Source organism: Cetorhinus maximus, unplaced genomic scaffold (genome assembly GCF_964194155.1).
Source record: "Cetorhinus maximus unplaced genomic scaffold, sCetMax3.hap1.1 HAP1_SCAFFOLD_462, whole genome shotgun sequence".
Taxonomy (NCBI): domain Eukaryota; kingdom Metazoa; phylum Chordata; class Chondrichthyes; order Lamniformes; family Cetorhinidae; genus Cetorhinus; species Cetorhinus maximus.
The window spans coordinates 77,870-95,920 of NW_027596406.1; the positions used below are offsets into that span (position 1 = coordinate 77,870).

General features: G+C 47.9%; 2 pseudogenes; both read left to right on the plus strand.

The window, feature by feature from the left end:
- Positions 1–10,839: 10,839 nt before the first annotated feature.
- Positions 10,840–10,983, plus strand: LOC144673774 (U1 spliceosomal RNA; annotated as a pseudogene).
- Positions 10,984–16,643: 5,660 nt separating this feature from the next.
- On the plus strand, positions 16,644–16,820 carry LOC144673776 (U2 spliceosomal RNA; annotated as a pseudogene).
- The last annotated feature ends 1,231 nt before the right edge of the window (positions 16,821–18,051 follow it).

Genomic DNA, 18,051 nt, shown 5'->3' on the forward strand with positions numbered 1-18,051 from the left:
TTTTGTACAATTATCACATGAGAGATCTGGATTTTGCTCATCGTGTCCAGAGGTGAAATGAGAACTACCAGAATGTTGACTGAAGCTTTGCACTTTCACACCGATTTTAATTTGGCGGGGAGGTTTTCTTTCCGGGACAGAGATGAGCATTTTAGAAGATGCAGGCAGCAAATCAACTTGCAGATTCACACTGTCGGCATGAAGCTTAAATGACCAAATAGTGTCTATGGGGGAGAATTGTTGATACACGTACCTATAGGTCCTATAGGGTGTAATAGACAGAGATACCTTGATGTCAACTGACCCACAAGTTTCAGTTCCCAGCATGTGCACCTTTTGTATGGAAGCTCAGAGCTGGCAATGTGAATTCATAACTTGCACCTTTTATGGAGCCTGCTATTACATACTGACTCAGCTACAATTAACAATTAATGTTTTCAAAAGCACTTGAAGTTATTAAGCAATTAATTAATTAAGACATTAATTGCGTAAAAAGACAGACAATTAAGCACAGCTTGCTTTTGTGTCTGTCTGGGGGTTGAGTAACTGGAATTTTGATGTTGCTGAAATTGTCTGGAGTTGGATTCCAGACTTTGATTTTTCTTGCATCCCCTCCAAAACTTTCAAGAAAAGGATCATTAAAGGAAATTGCACGATGGTTCAAACCACAATGCAGGTGCTGTAGTGTCCGGACTGTCACATGACCGGCTGCGAGAGAAACACAGCTGGGAAGATGCTGGGTTAACAGCAGTGCAGTAATATTTTAACAGGAGCAATTACAGCACGAAGATATCGGGATTGGGAGGGTCCAAAATAACAGGCAACACTGAATTAACGCAAGAGTTATTTGAATTCATCTCTGAAAACAATACTGTTGTGACTTTCTTAATTCATTGGAGCACTTCTAATGCAGTAACTTTAAACTGGTGCTGAAAACTGACAGGTATGTTGGCTGTATATTTCTGCTCTGTTTCTCTGCAGCATCCTTCCTGCTGCACTAATACTGGTTTCAGGCTAGCTGAGCACTGATCAAACAATCAAACCATTACCAACTGAGGCAGGAGGGGATCTCCTAGAAAAGTTTCAGGTTCTCTTGACATATGAATGATTTCATATTTTGCAATTTACATTAACTAATGACGTGAATGTGTTCAATCCCAAGTACCAATACTTGATAGTAATGCAAAAGGGTTTCACCCTTACAGTAAACAGCTCTTAAACTGCTGTTGGAATTGATTTTTAGTTTCACCCTAGATGAAAGCCAATCCAGTAGATTCCAGATAAATTTTTCCATAAGCCCATTTTCATACTCATAGGTTGCTATATTATTCGATACGTAAACATTGCAAAGAATATGATCGAACCTCTCCAAAATATAGGATTGTGGGAGTGAACAAAGCATTTTGAGAAGCTCTTTGTCAGTATAAAAACTCATGGTCTTAGATTGACAGGTGGCAATTAAACGGTGGAGTTATAATAGGCCCTGATATCTTGGAATGATTTAATAGTAAAAGACAGCCAAGAGTATAAACTGGTACCCAACACTTTCCCTTTCCATCCTCCTTTTTCACTGTCAGTGGTAAAGTAAGAGCTTTCAGCCCAGAGAGCAATTAGTGCAGAGGGATTACTGTACATTGAAAGACACGGCATGTCTAACCCAAGCAAACACTTTCAATGTTTCCTGTCATCCAGCCAGCAGTGATCTGCAGCTGGATATTATCATCTCCACACAGAATAGAATCATAGAAAGTTTATGGCACAAAGCGGCCACTTGGCCCATTGTGTCTGCTCGGGCTGAAAAACGAGCCACCCAGCCTAATCCCACTTTCCAGCATTTAGTCTGTAACCCTGCAGGTTCCGGCATTTTAAGGTGCATATCCAGACACGCTTTTAAATGAGTGTTTCTGCTTCTACTAATCTTCAAACTTCTTGATCATTCCCCCTACATTTACATCCAAATTATTAGATATACCTCAAAAAGCAGGGGATCTAATACACGTCAACCCACAAATGCAACTATTTATATGGAAGTATTTCTTCTAGAGCGGCTGAGGTGGGATGTGGTCGTGTTTTATGGAGAAGGTGATGGTTGGGACTGAGCACAAAAAGATCAGTTCTATTGATTTGAAATTTTCACTTGAACGGCATTGCAAAATAATAAAGTAATAACGAGCATCACTGCGGTCCTGCAGCTGAACCTTGTAGAGTTTAAAGACTTTCCATTCTGGAACTACCTCACTCATTAAAAATTGGTTCCAGTGTCATTATTAGACCTGCATGTTAAGGACTAGCTGACTACACCTTTTGTAGCCTTCATGCGTACTGTGTATGGAAAAGCCTCAAACCATCCTTGTTCCTGTGAAAGGTCTTTGCATTTTGGTGATGTTTCTTTAACAGGATGTGCACAGCAGCTTGACCAGCTCCAGCTCAAAGGATTTTCCCAGCAGTGGCTGCTCTCACTCCAGGCCTTTATCTGTACCTCAGATCAGCAGGAGCTGAATACAAGATTTGTGCCAGCAGGTACAGGCTAGGTTGGGAGTGGACAAAACTGCAGCATTTCAGGTTCTACTTGGAATTTACTCAGATATAAAGAGTCAAATGTTTCTCCTTTAGCAGCCACTACAAAAAGAGTACAGAGCACTGATCTATTACAGAGCATTGTAAACTGTGAGGAGGACAGTATAGAACTTCAAAAGAACATAGACAAGTTGGTAGAGTGGGCAGATAGGTGGCAGATGAAGCTCAATGCGGAGAAGTGTGAGGGGATGCACTTTGGTACAAAGAACATGGAGAGACAATATAAAATAAGGGGTACAATTCTTAAGGACGTGCCGGAGCAGAGGGATCGGGGTGTTTATGTGCATAGGTCATTGAAGGTGGCAGGACAGTGGTGCGAGCAGTTAGTAAAGCATGCAGTATCCTGGGCTTTATTAAGAGGAGCATAGAGTACAAGAGTGGAGAGGTTATGCTGAGCTCATATAAGATGCTATTTAGCCCTCAGCTGGAGTATTGTGTCCAGCTCTGGGCACCACACTATAGAACGGATGTGAACACATTGGAGAGAGTGCAGAAGAGGTTTACAAATATGTCTCCGGGGTAAGAAACTTCAGTTACGAAGATAGATTGGAAACGTTGGGACTGTTCTCCTTGGAGAAGAGAAGGCTAAGAGGAGATTTGATAGAGGTGTTCAAAATCATGAGGGGGCTGGATAGAGTAGATAGGAAGAATCTGTTCCCGCTCTGAAAAGGATCGAGACCGAGAGAGCACAGGTTTAAAGTGATTTACAAAAGAAGCAAACGTGATGTGAGAAAAATCTTTTTCACACAGCGAGTGGTTCGAGTCTGGAATGCACTGCCTGGAAGTGTGGTGGAGGCAGGTTCAATCGAGGCATTCAAGAGGATTATCACTAGATGATTATTTGAATAGAAACAATGTGCAAGGGTAAGGGGAAAAGGGAGGAGAATGGTGCTAAGTCATAATGCTCATTCGGAGAGCTGGTGTAAATATGATGGGCCAAATGGTCTCCTTCTGAACCCTAACAATTCTGTGATTCTGTGACATTATCTGATTGGTTTTCCTTGTGGGAACTTTTATGTTTTTCATTCTAATGGTTCAGTTTCTGCTGTGTTTCTCAACCAAGAGGCAATCATTTCTATTCCTGCTCGCTACTGGATGGTGCAAAATACTTCAATCAATTAAATATTTTTGAAGTGCTGATATCTGTTGTGATGCTGGAAATGTGTCAGTTAATTTACTCACAGCAAAGTCCCACATACAGAAATGACATCATGACAAATAATGTTTTCAGTAATGTTGGTTGAAGGAGAAATATTGGCCAGGAGACCAGGGAGAATTCGGCCACTCTTTCTTGAATAGTGCCATGGAATATTTTGCATCCAGTTATGATGTTAGCTGGAATATCTGCTCAATTCTCTGGGGTGATACTAGATCTCACACAACCCTCTTCCCACAGAAAAACAGCAGTTTAGAGGTCTACTAATGGAAGTCAAATTACTTTTGGTTATTTTAATGGACTATCTCTTTAAATCTATGAGCAGTGGGCAGCCCAGCTCCACAAGCTTTTCACACACAATCTGGAAACAGGCTTTTTATTGGGGTGTGGGGAGCTGTGTAGCTGTTGGGATGAGGCTCTTTGTCAGAACACAGTACTCTCCAAACAAAGGGTCAAAGGGACTCAAAATGTTAGCTGTGTTTCTCTCTCCACAGATGCTGCTGGACCTGCTGAGCTTTTCCAGCATTTTTTGTTCTTGTTTCAGATTTCTATCTGCATCCAGCATCCATCAGCAGTATTTTGCATTTACTCTCTGATCAAATCATGAGTTGTCTGCAATTTTCCGTTTGAATGTCAGACCTGATCTGCAGGGTGTCTTTGTTTTCAATGTGTCTCACTTCTCACTTCCTTGCATGTCTGACCTATCCACATGTTCTTTGTTTTGCTAATGTCTTTAATTTCTTCAATGCTTCTTTCCATTGTTTCCATCTCACTCAACAATGCAGCAGTTTACATCACAGAAACGAGCTGAGATAATTTCACTTTGGGTACAATCGGGAAATTGCACGGGAAGAACACTTGAAATTGTGCAGGTTAGGTTAGGCTTCTGGCCACCAATTCATTTGGAAAATCATGAATGCAAAATCTCCCTGAACCAACGCAACAAGGCAGAATAATAAAAAGTAACTTTATTTTCTCTGTATTCCTTGATGCATTTGAATGGTAGGTGACAGATAATGTTTCAGTGATATATCTGAAACTGGTTTATTGTAATAAAATGAGAATTTGTAATCTGGGTGACCAGTTGTCCCTGAGTAAGCTGATTTAAAATGGCAGAAAAAAAATTATACTGAACCACGTAATTGTTTCACTGGGACACATCAGTAAGTTTCTTATTAAATTAAACAATTCTGATGCGACAAAAACTTTTAAAACATGCCGATGTCCACTACATGCTTTAACCTGGTCTTGCAGGGTATAGCAGAATGGTGCAACTCCCCTGTTTACGATGAGCAGATGTAACAGTCAACAGAACAATGTTTTTACAGCTGCCTGACCATGCTTTACATTTCTTCTGAAACTGCTCCTCATTAAGAGTTGCTTTTCTCACCTTCAATGTGCCATTTACATGTGGGTATTTGCGCTGAAGTTCAGCTCAGGGCCTTGCAATTTTTCTCCTGTGCAGCTAGGCCAGACACTGCCCCCTGTTGGATTTCTGTGCAACTGCAGGCACAACCACACTAAGGCAGTTGTCCACATTAGAAAATAGGGTGACAGCACCTGTACCCCGCTTCACCCTGTTGGCTGCAGTTTCTTTTGCCTGTGCCAGCCTTCCTATCCTTTGTGCTGTACTCTCCTTCCCTCCACTTTCCTCAGCACAGCCTTAGTGAACCCAAGACCACGGCTCATTCTTCTAAACTCCAGAAAATATTGGCCACTCCATTCAATCTTTACTGAACCATTGTTGCATCCCTACTATGGAAAATATATCCTTCATTTGGTGAGGAGACCAAAACAATGGTACACAATACTCTGGGTATGATCTCGCCAAAGCTCCGTTTGTTGCAGCAAGAATTCATGTAAACACAAATAAGGATCCTCGGCTTTATAAATTGAGGCGTGGAGTCCAAAGGGAAGGAAGTTATGCCAAACCGTTATGATACACTGGTTAGGCTACAGCTGAAGGAACAGGAAGTGACGGAAGGTAAGAAATGCTTTATCTGATTGTGCTGTGCAGCAACACAAAGGTTGACAATTCTTCAGGTGTGAACCCTGGTGAGCACCACTGATCTTTTCCAACTATTAAACCACTGTCCAATAGCACAGAGTGAAATGTGCTCCTGTTACATTTTCCTGAAACTGAAGTCGGTTAAACACAGCAGCCCATGTTGAGCAATGTACATTGAGTTTGGCTGCTGGGTAGTGATGCAGCAATGATGTCATTAGCACAGTGACCTAAGACGCCCCAATGCTCAGGCCCAAGAATCCAGGCCCAAGTGTCACTCCGTGCTGAGATTCTACCTCTTCCCGGTGTTGGGAAGAATGGATATGGCTATGTTACCAGAGAACGCTCCATTCAGTTGGAACCTGCTGTATCACCTATCCCTTGTGGAACAGTTTATGCAGAAAAACCTGTTGACCACAAGTCCATCAGGCAGTGGGCTGCACATATTGTAATGTGGTCCTGCGGGAAAAGGAGATAGTGAATGTTGTCGGGTGGTTTCCTGAGCTGACTGTCAAAGTAATTTGGAAGAATGCCTCATCACCAAAACTTTCAAATTAGCATTAGGATGTAGCTTGGCTGATAGTGACAAAGGCCCTCCCCATCATGTGCATGACGGGTGTGGACACCTGCCTCATCAGCTTGGATCAGGAGAAGGCCTTTGACAGAATACCGCACACCTACATGGTGGAAGTGCTCTCCAAAATGGGGTTTGGGGAGGGAATTCGAAATTGGATCCAACTGCTCTACACTAACATCAGTAGCGCAGTCTCAATCAATGGGTGGGAATCAGATAGCTTTCCTATTAAATCTGGAGTCAGGCAGGGCTGCCCTCTCTCTCCTGTCCTGTTTGTCTGTTGCATAGAACCCTTTACTGAGTCCATCAGGAAGGGTTCAGGCATAAGAGGAGTGACAATCCCAGGCAGTGGAGGCACTCAGGCCAAAGCCTCCCTGTACATGGACGATGTCACCGTCTTCTGCTCGGATCCGCTGTCGGTGCGCAGACTGATCCACATCTGCGACCAGTTTGAACTGGCCTCGGGAGCCAAGGTAAATCGTGGGAAGAGCGAGGCCATGTTCTCTGGGAACTGAGCTGACCGATCCTTTGTCCCCTTCACTGTCAGGGCTGACGGCCTGAAGGTGCTGGGGATAAGGTTCGGAGGGACCAGGGCATGCGTTAGAAACTGGAAGGAGCGAGTGTCTATGGTGAAAAGGAAACTGGGCATGTGGGAGCGACGCTCCCTCTCCATTGCGGGTAAGAACCTGGTCATCAGGTGTGAGGCACTCTCGCTGTTGCTGTACGTGACGCAGGTCTGGCCCATTCCACACTCCTGCGTGGTGGCGATCACTCGAGCCATCTTCCGCTTTATCTGGAGGTCGAAAATGGATCATGTCCGCAGGGACGTGACGTACAAGCGTCTAGATAAAGGGGGAAAAAACGTGCCCAACATCGCCCTCATACTGATGGCCACCTTTGTGTGCGGCTGCATCAAGCGGTGCGTAGACCCTCGGTACGGAAACACCAAGTGTCACTACGTGCTGAGGTTCTACCTGTCCCCGGTGTTGCGAAGGATGGGTCTGGCCACGCTGCCGCGGAACGCTCCAAGTAGTTGGACCGTGCCGTACCACCTGTCCCTGGTGGAAAAATTTATGCAGAAAAACACCTTTGACCACAAGTCCATCAGGCAGTGGTCAGCACGTAACGTCCTAGAGGCCCTGAGGGAAAAGGAGAGGGTGGACCCTGTGGGATGGTTCCCCGAGCAGACTGTCAAAGTCATTTGGCAGAATGCCTCATCGCCAGAACTTTCCAACAAGCACCAAGACGTGGCTTGGCTGGTGGTGAGAAAGGCCCTCCCCGTCAGATCCTTCTTACACGCCAGGAGTCTCACCCCCTCTGCACGTTGCCCTCGAGGTGGCTGTGGTGGGGAAGAGACCGTTGTTCACCTCCTTGTGGATTGTGCCTTTGCAAAGAAAGTCTGGAGAGAGATGCAGTGGTTGCTGTCGAGGTTCATCCCGAGCAGTTCTGTGACACAGGACTCTGTGCTCTACGGGCTGTTCCCAGGGACACACACCGAGACAAACATCAACTGCAGCTGGAGGATCATCAACTCGGTGAAAGACGCACTTTGGTCTGCCCGAAACTTGTTGGTCTTCCAGCGCAAAGAGTTGTCCCCGACCGATTGTTGCGGACTGGCACAATCCAAAGTCCAGGACTACGTGCTGAGGGACGCACTAAAGCTTGGGGCAGCTGCCGCAAAGGCGCAATGGGGGAGGGTCGCTGTCTAAGACCTTTCTGCCACAGCACACCGAGAGACTGGGAACTGTTTAGAGCCCCTCGGGCTGTACAGATCAAAATGAAAGGCTGTAAATGATTGTAATATTGTTTGTACTGATGCACCTGGTGATACATTTTGTAAAAGTTTAACCTGGATTGTACCCTTGTAATGGTGTTTTTGAAATGGTTTGGAATGTGATTGAAGATATTTTATGAATAAAGTATATTTTTGCAAAAAAAAAAGTTGTGAAGTGATGGCTATAACCAGTCAAGCGCTAAACTGTGGGTTACAGAACACCATTCGGGTGGCAATGAAGGACAGCGATGGACGAACACCCATGGATCGAGCCTTCTTCGTCAAGCGGATCCTGTTTGAGTCATTTGGAGTTGAAGCAGACGAGATCGACTCTCTGGAAGACTTCTCCAGCGCTGGATATTTCGACGTGACCTTCACGAGTGTGGCTGCCTGTGTCAAGTTCCTGAAGGTGTTCGAGGAGAAGAGAGACCAGCCGGAGATGAAGATCCTGATGGTGGAGCTGCTCTTTGCTCTGCCGTTGCAACGGGACAGGGTGGTGACGGTGCATCTGTACAACCCCTTCGTCCCTGTCGCCGACGTGGTCACCTTCCTCACCAGGTACTTCGATAAGGTGGGGAGCGGCACCAAGATTAGAGACGAGTTGGGGATTTGGACAGGCAAATGCCAGTTTAAGGTCACGCTCAAGACCGACGGAAAGGGAGCCATCCTCCACCCTGCTTCCAGCATCACTATTGGGGGAAGCCGTGGCTACCTTGTCTATGCTGGGCAGCCCAAACTTTGTTGCTCATGCATCAAGTCTGGTTATGTGGCGGCCAACTGCAGCGCCGCCCTCTGCAAGAACTGCAAACAGGAAGGGCACCAGACAAAGGACTGCAAACAGACTAAGTGCTGCAACCTGTGTGGCGAGGCAGCTCACCTCTACAGGACCTGCCCCAAACGCTGCCTCACTTACGCACAGGCAGCCAAAGCCAACGAGGGGGAAGCAGAAGAAATGCTTCGTGTCACCACTACCAAGGACATTTGCAACACTCCAACCACCAAGGCCACCAGCAATCACAATGGGACAAAGGAGGACACAGAGAGAGACTGAATGAAGGAAAAGATTGAGGCAACAGACAGCCGAGCAGCTGGGAATTGTTTAGAGCCCCTGGGGCTGTACAACTCACAATGAATGTATGAATTGAAGACTAATTGTATTATAATTGTATTCTAGCACCTCAGAGTGCAACATGATGTATGTTGATAACTCCAATACCATTGTCTGATTGTCTGCATTTACCATATTGAAATGATTATGATATTCATTCATTGTATTGAAGCACCTCGTGATCCATGTGATTGCGCATTTTGTGATGGCGATTTAGAAATGTATTGTAATGTTCTTCCAGATATTTTATGAATAAAGTACTTTCTCAAAAAAAAAAATCTGTTCTTAAAGTGCTGGGGATATGGTTCGGAGGGAGCAGGGCATGCGTTAGAAACTGGAAGGAGCGAGTGTCTATGGTGAAAAGGAACCTGGGCATTTGGGAGCGACGCTCCCTCTCCATTGCGGGTAAGAACCTGGTCATCAGGTGTGAGGCACTCTCGCTGTTGCTGTACGTGGCGCAGGTCTGGCCCATTCCACACTCCTGCGCGATGGCGATCACTCGAGCCATCTTCCGCTTTATCTGGAGGTCAAAAATCGATCGTATCCGCAGGGACGCGATGTACAAGCCTCTAGATAAGGGGGAATAAAACATGCCCAACATCGCCCTCATACTGATGGCCACCTTTGTGTGTGGTTGCATCAAGCGGTGCGTAGACCCTCAGTACGCAAACACCAAGTGTCACTATGTGCTGAGGTTCTACTTGTCCCCGGTGTTGCGAAGGATGGGTCTGGCCACGCTGCCGCGGAACGCTCCAAGTAGTTGGACCGTGCCGTACCACCTGTCCCTGGTGGAAAAATTTATGCAGAGAAACACCTTTGACCACAAGTCCATCAGGCAGTGGTCGGCACGTAACGTCTTATAGTCCCTGCAGGGAAAAGAGAGGGTGGATCCTGTGGGATGGTACCCCGAGCAGACTGTCAAAGTCATTTGGCAGAATGCCTCATCGCCAGAACTTTCCAACAAGCACCAAGACGTAGCTTGGCTGGTGGTGAGAAAGGCCCTCCCCGTCAGATCCTTCCTACACGTCAGGAGTCTCACCCCCTCGGCACGTTGCCCTCGAGTTGGCTGTGCTGGGTATGAGACCGTTGTTCAACTCCTTGTAGATGGTGCCTTTGCAAAGAAGGTCTGGAGAGAGATGCAGTGGTTTCTGTCGAGGTTCATCCCGAGCAGTTCTGTGACACAGGACTCTGTGCTCTACGGGCTGTTCCCAGGGACACACACCGAGACAAACATCAACTGCAGCTGGAGGATCATCAACTCGGTGAAAGACGCTCTTTGGTCTGCCCGAAACTTGTTGGTCTTCCAGCGCAGAGTTGTCTCCGACCGAGTGTTGCAGACTGGCACATTCCAAGGCCGAGGACTACGTGCTGAGGGACGCACTAACGCTTGGGGCAGCCGCCGCAAAGGCGCAATGGGGAAGGGTCGCTGCCTAAGACCTTTCTGCCACAGCGCACCGAGGGACTGGGAACTGTTTAAAGCCCCTCGGGCTGTACAGCTCAAAATGAATGCCTGCAAAAGATTGTAATATTGTTTGTACTGATGCACCTGGTGATACATGTTGTAAAAGTTGAACCGGATTGTACCTTTGTAACGGTGTTTTTGAAATGGTTTGGAATGTGGTTGAAGATATTATATGAATAAAGTATATTTTTGCAAAAAAAAAGGTTCTCCCAGGACGAGGCTAGCCCATTGCACTTCGGGTGTGCTAACGCCTGCGATGTCCCCAAATGCGGGATACTCGACTGCAAAATTTGTGGTATTGGGGGACTGCGTTCGCGCTCTCCCCTATTCACAATTCAAAGAATGGATTTCATCATATCTTTCATTTTGTGTTCTATTTCCTGTCAGCAACATTTTCTGACAAAAGAAATATATAACCCCCAATGTGTGCTCTTCAAAATCTATACTGGACTGGTTATTTAGTTTTTTCTTTCCTCCTCGCAAATATTATCCAACCCCCATTCTTTTCCTCCCTGTCATTATCAGCCGACAATTATTCCATCTCTGCATCATTTTCGCCAGACCGTTTGTTTTGTGGCCGCCAAATTACTCGCGCCATTTTTAACCCCGCGTTTGCCCACTCAAAAATCTCTCTCAAACAACCCCCATCTAACACCCAACCCACCATCACAACAGTCCCCGCACTCCCAGCACCGCCCCACCCCCTATCTCTCTGGACGTCTGTATAAATACAAACTCATATCAGCTATTAACTCATATGCATTCACCATTTTAAACATGTAGCAGCGACCCCTCACTATTTCAAACATGAACAAGCACCCTGTCCCCATGTTCATTCTAATTACCCCCCTCCGAAACGAACAGCAGCCTCCCACCTCCTCTGTATAATCTCCCCCTTGATCAGCCCCCTCTGTGACTCCTACCTTCTGAAACTCCTGCCTCCTCTCCCCATGTGTAAAGTCTTTCCCTGCCCCTTCTGCAGCTCACTTGCCCTGCTGTGGGTCCATCAATTCACCTGTGATTATTCCTTGAAGGCTTAAATAGCGCAAAGCGAAGAAATAAACAGAAAGAAAACTGGAGAAAGACAGATAGAAACCTAAACCCTCAGTAAAATGACCACCGGGAATCCCGTTTAACCGTCAGAATGATCGCACAGCCCAAATTACACACATTATCCCTGAATTATAACAAGATTTTAGGCAGTTTCACATTAGGACTTTTCATTTCCTCTTGTGGGGCTCCTGTTCCTCACACACTGGAGGCTAACATGTAAGTTTTAGATTGCAAGGCTGGGCTACTTTAACCCCAGGATTTTCTTTTTGAAACTCCAGGCCCGCAGTCCAACAGGAACTGGTTAACCGGAGCCACCGAAAACCAGGGTCCCGGAGAGGAAATGAAATCTCGGGGTAAGAAACGGACACAAACTCACGTGGGCCCATGGGGCACAGCCTTGGAGAAGGTCTCAGGAAACTCCTGAAGAAGAAGAGTCCTTGTCCCAGTCTGGATCTTCAGATTGCAGGTTTCAAAATAAAAATTCTTTGAGGGGTGGGGGAGAAAATTAATTCCATTAAAACAGAAAGCAAAGAACATTTTCAAACAAAATAACGCAAGAGCCAATGAATCACTCTCAGTTACAACTCAGCAACATCCAAATACAAACAAGTCAAAGAGTTATAAAGCAGATTGAGACAGAGGGAACACACACGCACATTAAGCCAGAGTGGGGACTAGCTCCGCACTCTGGAGGCGGTTTTCGGATTGGGTTCCTAGCCAGGTATATCCTGAATGAGCAGTTTGCAGACTCCACCTCTGGCATGTTGGGATGTCTCTCAATCTGCTCCCCAGGAGGCCTGTCCATTGATATGTTAATCCCAGGGCAGGACAACTTTCTGATTCTTCCTGTCCTTTGACGTGTTCACCCCAGGAAAACAATGTTTCAGCCATTTTCTGGTTAATGTTAAAACTTTAACTCATCTTGTCGGGAATGTCACTGCAGTTTGAAATATCAAACACTAAACCCCCAACACAAGACTGTGCAAAGCATGTGGATTGTTACTGAGATTCCGTCTGTGATTTTTAGTGATGTCAGTGTGGATTGTGTAATCGGTGTGTGTGTGAGTGTTGCTGGTCCCATAATGTAACGCAAATGTCTCCTCGCAGCCTCTCAGTACGCCACTCATGGTCCCCTGGTACTTTTTGGATTGTCTGGAGAAGACATTGAAAGAATTAGAGTTAAACAATGCTAACACTAGCTGCACTGCGACGAGTATATGAGAGCTTATTCTTATCCAGGGGTGTATGTCCACATTCAGCCCCCATTCCCACACTTGCTCCCACCGTCGGATCTCTCAAGTGCTCTTCCGTATCATTGATTAGCCTTTTAAACACCGCCTGTAACACGTAATGCTGATTCCTCACCTTTCGTAAGTCACCTTTAAACTTTGTCAGACTTTTGGGAAGGTGGGGAATTGGGGCCTGCTTAGGTTCCTCATAGTGTTCCAGGGCATGGTGGAGTGTGTCGGAGGCGTTGACTGAGACCTGACCCCTTTGTTGGACGTACATTATTCACGCGTGTCTGATAGTAACTGGGAGCCGGGGTTCCCTTGTATCCTGAGCGGGTGTGATGGTTTCCTCTGTGGGTAATTTCTAATATACAACCCTCCATTCGGTTGTACCCGCATTTGTCCTGCACCCCCCCGTTCCAACTGGATGGGAGCTAATTGTGAGGCTACCTTTCCTCCTGCAGCCGCTCAGTGATTCCCCGTGTATGCCCTCATTCTTGCGTATGGCATGCATATCTATGGGGTAGTACCGGAGGGAGTCATTGTCTCGGATTAACCCAATGTTCTCCACTCGGTACTGAGGGTGTGGGCCCGTGTCTGCTGTGACTGAGGGGATTGCCCATACCTAACACGTTCATTTGGTTTGAGGTGCACTTCTGAATCACCACATACACCCTGGTCACTCCTTTCAATGTACATGCGTCGATGACGCCTGGGTTCTTGGCCATCCCCCACTACCGGGCACTGTTGATCCAGCCCGGTACCTCCCCACTTTGGAACTGGCCCAGATTGTGTCTTAATTGCCCGATCATCCACTGGCCCTAAGCTGGCTTTTTTGGGTGCTGTCCTTTTGTCGTTCCTCCCTTTCTGTTAATTGGCTGGTGGCTTTAGCATGGGTCTCTATAAAGTGTACGCTTTCCAATACAGATGCCACACTCTTGCCCCCTAGGGCCGTGCCGTTTCACCACCCCTCGCTACTCTTATGAGCAAGCTGCCTCATGATCCCTTTAAGATTCATGACCTCGGAGTTGATTCCTTGACTGTCGAGAGAGTTTACCAGGGAAGTCCCTGTGTTCACCCCTGTCAGTACATTGTTAACTAACTCTCTCTTCTGGCGGTGGAAAGCAGGATGTCCCCTGAATCTAGTGGCGCCCGTGGCGTCGGCCGCCTGATTAATCACAGCCTTACTCAGTAATTTGTACAGTTTTCGTGTGATCACAGCTCTGTGATCAGCAGCCTGAAGGAAGAAGACGGCTCAGTAAAGTCATCGCAGTCCGACATTTTGAGGATCAGCAAATCATTTTGTGCCCGATTGTATGACGTGAAGCCCACACAGAGCACGGCCTCCCAGTCCTTCCTGTCCTCTATCACGGAGGCCTTAGACGACAGTACACGGGAGAGCCTGGACAAACCGCTAACTCCTGACGAACTGACTAAGGCCCTTGAGTCCTTCGAGAAGAGTAAAACTCCCGGAAGCGACGGCTTGCCGGCGGAGTTGTATTGGGCTCTGTGGGACTGGATGGGCCCAGACCTGCTAGAAGTGTACGAGAGTATGCTCCTGGCCGGCAGTATGTCGGAATCCATGAGGAAAGGCATCATCACCCTCATCTACAAGCACAAGGGAGAAAGGGAGGAAATTAGAAATTGGCGACCCATTTCACTGTTGAATGTGGAATATAAGATTCTGTCCAAGGTCATCACCAACCGGGTCAAATCCGCTCTGGAATTGGTGATCCGCTCTGATCAGACCTGCACTGTGCCGGGCAGGAAGATCTCGGACAGCCTGGCGCTGCTCAGTGATACGATTGCCTATGTACAGGACAGGGGTGTGGATACCTGCCTCATCAGCTTGGATCAGGAGAAGGCCTTTGACAGAATATCGCACACCTACATGGGGGATGTGCTCTCCAAAATGGGGTTTGGGGAGGGAATTCGAAATTGGATCCAACTGCTCTACACTAACATCAGTAGCGCAGTCTCAATCAATGGGTGGGAAACAGATAGCTTTCCGATTAAATCTGGAGTCAGGCAGGGCTGTCCTCTCTCGCCTGTCCTTTTCGTGTGCTGCATAGAACCCTTTGCCGAGTCCATCAGGAAGGATCCGGGCATAAGAGGAGTGACGATCCCAGGCAGTGGAGGCACTCAGGTAAAAGCCTCCCTGTACATGGACGACGTCGCCGTCTTCTGCTCGGATCCGCTGTCGGTGCGCAGACTGATGCACATCTGCGACCAGTTCGAACTGGCCTCGGGAGCCAAGGTAAATCGTGGGAAGAGCGAGGCCATGTTCTTTGGGAACTGGGCTGACCGATCCTTTGTCCCCTTCACTGTCAGGGCTGACGGCCTGAAGGTGCTGGGGATATGGTTCGGAGGGACCGGGGCATGCGTTAGAAACTGGAAGGAGCGAGTGGCTATGGTGAAAAGGAAACTGGGCGTGTGGGAGCGACGCTCCCTCTCCATTGCGGGTAAGAACCTGGTCATCAGGTGTGAGGTACTCTCGCTGTTGCTGTACGTGGCGCAGGTCTGGCCCATTCCAGACTCCTGCGTGGTGGCGATCACTCGAGCCATCTTCCGCTTTATCTGGAGGTCGAAAATGGATCGTGTCCGCAGGGACGCGATGTACAAGCCTCTAGATAAAGGGGGAAAAAACATGCCCAACATCGCCCTCATACTGATGGCCACCTTTGTGTGTGGCTGCATCAAGCGGTGCGTAGACCCTCAGTACGCAAACACCAAGTGTCACTACGTGCTGAGGTTCTACCTGTCCCCGGTGTTGCGAAGGATGGGTCTGGCCACGCTGCCGCGGAACGCTCCAAGTAGTTGGACCGTGCCGTACCACCTGTCCCTGGTGGAAAAATTTATGCAGAAAAACACCTTTGACCACAAGTCCATCAGGCAGTGGTCAGCACGTAACGTCCTAGAGGCCCTGAGGGATAAGGAGAGGGTGGACCCTGTGGGATGGTTCCCCGAGCAGACTGTCAAAGTCATTTGGCAGAATGCCTCATCGCCAGAACTTTCCAACAAGCACCAAGACGTAGCTTGGCTGGTGGTGAGAAAGGCCCTCCCCGTCAGATCCTTCCTACACGCCAGGAAGCTCACCCCCTCTGCACGTTGCCCTCGAGGTGGCTGTGGTGGGGAAGAGACCGTTGTCCACCTCCTTGTGGATTGTGCCTTCGCAAAGAAAGTCTGGAGAGAGACGCAGTGGTTGCTGTCGAGGTTCATCCCGAGCAGTTCTGTGACACAGGACTCTGTGCTCTACGGGCTGTTCCCAGGGACACACACCGAGACAAACATCAACTGCAGCTGGAGGATCATCAACTCGGTGAAAGACGCGCTTTGGTCTGCCCGAAACTTGTTGGTCTTCCAGCACAAAGATTTGTCCCCGACCGATTGTTGCGGACTGGCACAATCCAAAGTCCAGGACTACGTGCTGAGGGACGCACTAAAGCTTGGGGCAGCTGCCGCAAAGGCGCAATGGGGAAGGGTCGCTGTCTAAGACCTTTCTACCACAGCGCACCGAGAGACTGGGAACTGTTTAGAGCCCCTCGGGCTGTACAGATCAAAATGAAAGGCTGTAAATGATTGTAATATTGTTTGTACTGATGCACCTGGTGATACATTTTGTAAAAGTTTAACCTGGATTGTACCCTTGTAATGTTGTTTTTGAAATGGTTTGGAATGTGATTGAAGATATTTTATGAATAAAGTATATTTTTACAAAAAAAAAAAAAATCTGTTCTTATCAGTTTAATATCTGATACGTCCCTTATCTGGGGACCATATATTAAATTGATTTTTGGAGCAGGGAGATGGAATAGGGGCTTGCTCCGTCCACTCCACGCATCGACCCGGTATTGCAGTATCTCTGGGAATGGTGCACCACCCCTTTCCAGGGGATTTTCAATGCTAAAAATAGTTTTCTTACAAACATCTGCTTTCTTTACTTTTCAACATGCACATCTTTCAAAACACAACTTTCTTTCATTCTCATCGCTTCTCGGCCTTTTGGCTAAGATCAAGTGTTGCAAGGGGCGACACCATGGTCCTGCCAAGGCAAGGTCGGGATGGAAGGGCGATAACCAATCGCAATCCAAATCCATACCGTGGTCTACCTATCACCGTCCGAGTCACGGTGAACCACAGCGAAGGAGGATCACCTATGGATCGGGGCTTCTTCACCAGGAGGATCCTGTTGAAGGCGTGCGGCTTCCAAGCTACGGAGATCTTCACCCTGCATGACTCCCGCAAAGGCGGTTATTTTGACGTGACGTTCAAGCGGGTGGCAGACTGCGTCCGGCTCCTGAGGGTGTTCGAGGAGAAGAGAGACCTGCCGGAGATGAAGATCCTGACGGCGGAGCCGCACTTTTCTCTGCCGTTGCAACGGGATCGTGAGGTGATGGTGCATGTGTACAACCCCTTCGTCCCTGTCGCCGACGTGGTCACCTTCCTCACCAGGTACTTCGATAAGGTGGGGAGCGGCACCGAGATTCGAGACGACCTGGGGATCTGGACAGGCAAACGCCTGTTTAAGGTCACGCTAAAGACCGATGGTAAGGGAGCCATTTTCCACCCTCCCTCCAGTTTCGCTATCGGGGGAAACCGGGGCTACCTGGTCTACGCTGGGCAACCCAAGCATTGTCGCTCATGCGGCAAGGCTGGTCATGTGGCGGCCAACTGCAGCGCCTCCCTCTGCAAGATCTGCAAACAGGAAGGGCACCAGACAAAAGACTGCAAACAGGCCAAGTGCTGCAACCTGTGTGGCGAGGCAAGTCACCTCTACAGGACCTGCCCCAAACGCTGCCGTACTTACGCACAGGCAGCCAAAGCCGACCAGGGGGAAGCAGAAGAAATGTTTCGTGTCACTCCAACCACCAAGGCCCCCAGGGAGCTCAACGGGACAAAGGAGGACACAGAGAGAGACAAGGTGGAGAAAGAGATTGAGGCAACAGAGAGCCAATCAACAGCACTACCCCCTGAACCTCCCAGTCCTCAGGACAGCGAATCAATGGAGGAGGAGGCAGCAGTGGAAAAGCAGCAGGGGGAGTGGCGGACGGTGAAGAACAAGAAAAGTAAGCGGGAGCGAAGAAGAAGCAAAGGCGTTTCCCAGAGAAGCGGC